General features: G+C 37.9%; 1 long non-coding RNA gene across 1 annotated transcript; it reads right to left on the bottom strand.

Moving 5' to 3' along the window:
* Nucleotides 1-2,019: 2,019 nt before the first annotated feature.
* On the bottom strand, nt 2,020-2,999 carry LOC109957651 (uncharacterized). Its single transcript, XR_002274576.1, has 2 exons — nt 2,862-2,999; nt 2,020-2,765 (listed from the first exon to the last, which is right to left on the bottom strand). It is a non-coding gene; the product is annotated as an uncharacterized LOC109957651 (long non-coding RNA).
* Nucleotides 3,000-3,988: the final 989 nt, after the last annotated feature.

The following is a 3,988-nucleotide window of genomic DNA, read 5'->3' as shown; positions in this document are numbered from 1 at the left end:
AAACAGCCTTTCTTTTTAAATTAAAAAAAATGGGTTTTTTTTTTTTTTTTTTTTACTGTAAATCTCATTTACAAAAAATTTAAACTGAAAAGGGGATGGTCACTTCACAAGTAACTGTAAATGTCATGGTTGGGTTTCTTTCTGTAAGAGAATGATTATTTGTGAACTTCCTAAAGATGTTTGTTCATGGTATACATGGAAAAAATACTGCACTGCTTTTTAGTTTGTTTTTTTGTGTGTGTTTTCTTTTTAAGCTGGGTTGTAATGATGGAGGTTTAGGCAGTGCAAACATGGTTTGTTCTTATATTAATCAGTAGTGAAACAGGAAAAAAAAACCATCTGGTTTGTTAATGGTTTCTTTTAAGATGTCCATGCACCTGTTGAACAAGCCACCAGTACATCTAATATTTTTATACTTGTTTTGATAACCTTCTTTGAAACATGTTTATTTCATATTTATAAATGCCAAAATAAAGACTGGAAATGTTTAGTTCCCAGGTTTCCAACATACTCTATTTCCCCATCGATCACTAAACAACCTTGAAATGAGGGGCTACTTACATCCTAACATTTACTCAGTTCAAAAAGTTGTTAGGCATTGTGCGAAGGATTTACCCCTATATTGTTTGCAATTTAGTTTGAAGCGTGATTACCAGAACATGGTTGATCTGTCTGTCCCCTTCGGCTGTTCCTGTTAGGGGTCACCACAGCGAATCATCACACTGAGCATTTGCATGTTGAAATTTGGCATGTGTTTTATGCCGGATGCCCTTCCTGATGCAACCCTGAATCGAACCCAGGCCGCAGCTGCAAGCGCGCTGAATCCTAGCCACTAGTCCATCAGGGACCCCCTTACAAGAACATGGTTGATTAATGACAAAATATGGAATATAAGCAACGCAGCCAGCTGCATTTACACAACTTAAGACTTGCATCTGCTACATAATGGATTCACTGTGTGCAAAAACAGATAAAGGTGGTAAGTTTAGTCACTGACAATTTAAAGCTACAGTATGCAACTTGAGGTAGCGTAGCAAGAAACTCCAAGTTACTGTACTCTGCTCCACCCAGCACCCTCTCTCTCTGCTCCACTGTGCTCTATGTTCTGTTCTGCTCTTCAGATATGTCGTTATGAAATGAGAAGGCAACAGAACCTGTGGTTAACTGATGGGAGAAGCTTAAGCTTGTTGGTAAACTAGGCTATGACCATGTTTCAGAAGGAAAAAAAAAAGCCTATAAGAGCAACGTTTCAACAGAAATACAGGTTTGCTGCATGTCTCGTTATCCGACATTCATATAGCAACCCGACATTGTACATCACCGATTTAAATAGGTTGCAACTTAAATATTGCAGCTGTCTTTTATTGACTTAAATGCTTAGAAATATATTCCTGTCACTCGTTTGCATTTGAATACCAGTGTTAATGTGATTGAAAACATTAAAATTCATGCCATTTGACTTTCTGATAGTCTAGGTAGGCTATAAGAGAGAGAAAAAGAACGAATAGTCGAACTGACAAAATCATTAGCCAGGTACAGTCCTACACACTTCTACAACAAAACTATTTGAAAAAAATGTACATACTGTAGCTTTAAGGACAGTTTACAGCTGTGAGACTCTACTTCGGCAAAGTGGAGTTTTACTAAATGACCTCATGTTGGCGCTAGAGGCAAACTCAGGATCGCCAGAGTAATTAAGCTAAAGCCACAGATGTCTAAAAACATTGTCAGTCCTGGATGTTGACATTTCGCCATATATGCCAAAACTTAAATCTGATGGGGATGCAAGAGGAAAAAAAAAAAAAAAATCAGGGACAAGCCAATTCTGTTAAATTTCTCAGGGTACCATAAATGTCAGAACTAAATTTCAAAGCAATCCATTCAGTAATTGTTTAGATAATAACTGGCCAAACAACACTGCTAACATGGAGCTAACTTAGATTAAGATCTGTAGTGAAAGCCTAATGTTGAACTACAACTTGTCCATCAGTCAGTGCATCTTTGAAGCCTAGATCCATAGACAGTTTAGTTTCATGTTTATTTGGCTAATGCAAGTTTTTACAATATTATGTACTGAAAACTAATCAATCCACTGCTGTCGCAGCTCAGGATTGACTGGTTAGATGTACATTACTCAATAATCTTGTTAAAAATAACAAAATATGTTATGAAAAAAATAAAAGCACTTAACATCTCTGTAAATGCGACATTCGTTCTCTTTTCAGCCAGAGCTCTTTTGTTAAACTTCCAAATATTTTTGCACCAACACTGAAACAGAACGGTGTTGCACAGGGCTTCACCTTTCCTCCCACTTCAGTTGCAATCAAACACAGACAACTTGCATCATAGCTCTCTCTCCCCTGAAATAAATATTAGACTGTCTGTGTTGGCGCCACACACACACACACACAGACAACAATATAAATAAGAAAGAGGTCTGGCCAAATTAAGATGTCATGGTCATGTCCACATCAACAGTCAAAGCTAACATGCTCTGTCTGCAAGTTCATCGTCTGAGCCTCTGTCATGCTACAGTGCTTCAAACGCTCCAGTCTCCAGAGGCCAGCCAGCTGTCAGAGGACTCTCAGTGCACTTGACAGTCTTTGAGTATTTTGTCAACATGTAAGTGGCAGATTTAACATCCTCACTCTGTGTGCATGTGTGTGTATGGGTGTCTGAGTGAGAATTGTCAACCAGAGCGCAGTGCTGGGCAGTCAGCTGCTGCTTAAACCAGGCTCTCCTCTGTCCTCTCTCCTGCCTTTCTCCTTTGTGAGAGATGAAAAAGGAGGGACTGTCACTGAGCGGAAATGTTAAGAAGAGTAGTACAAAGATAGTGGAGGCTGTGGGCTGTTGTGCAGTACCTGCTGGATGTGTGTGTCAGGTCTGGCTGTGGCACAGATTTCGCAGCCTGGACGAGACGGCTTGTTGATGAAAGTGCATGAGGGACATGCCCACTCTGTCTGCTGAAAAAAATCAAATTGGACACAGATTTAGAAGGATAACTTAGATAGTATATCGCTTAGGGATATAATGATACAAAAACTCAGTACAATATAGCCACAATAAAAAGTCCATGATACAATATTTACCACAAAATTAAAATTTAAGAAAAAAGATGAAATACTTACTAAATAGTAAATCAACATAATTTCTGTATAATGTACATAACAGAATGTAGCAATCCAGTGTTTAAATAGGCATATACAGCGGTGTGAAAAACTGTTTGCCCCCTTACTGATTTCTTATCTTTTTGCATGTTTGTCACACTTTAATGTTTCAGATCATCAAACAAATTTAAATATTAGTCAAAGATAACACAAGTAAACACATCATTCAGTTTTTAAATGGTTTTTATTATTAAGGGAAAACTAAATCCAAAACTATATACCATAGCCCTGTGTGAACAACTGTTCGCCCCCTAAACCTAATAACTGGTTGGGCCACCCTTAGCAGCAACAACTGCAATCAAGTGTGTGATAACTTGCCATGAGTCTTTTACAGCAAAGACAAAGTGGACTTGCTGGTGTGCTTTGAATCATTGTCCTGCTGCAGAACCCAAGTTCGCTTCAGCTTGAGGTCACAAACAGATGGCCGGGCACTCTCCTTCAGGATTTGATTTGATTTATTTATTCTTTCAAGCATGTAAAGGCAGTTGATATATCAACACATAATTTTACACATATCCAACAAATGCTAATCCAATATTAATTTGCTTATACCTAGTACATCCTTGAATGGAGTAGGAAGAAGTCAGACTTATCCAGTCCTACCCCCTGACATCATCTTACCATCATAGGTTTGCAAGCAGTATCTCTACATAGATAATTCTCTTCTACACCACACAAGTAATATACTAAAGAATTATTACAGAGTATTAACATTCTTACACCACACCCACAATGTTCCATCTAATTAATCATTAAGCCTGTTCTTGCATATATCTTGATTGACACATACCTTTATATTTATGTTTAAACTCGTCAATTCT

Source organism: Monopterus albus, unplaced genomic scaffold (assembly GCF_001952655.1).
Source record: "Monopterus albus unplaced genomic scaffold, M_albus_1.0 scaffold28.1, whole genome shotgun sequence".
Lineage (NCBI taxonomy): Eukaryota > Metazoa > Chordata > Actinopteri > Synbranchiformes > Synbranchidae > Monopterus > Monopterus albus.
This window is presented reverse-complemented; position numbering and strand designations above follow the sequence as displayed.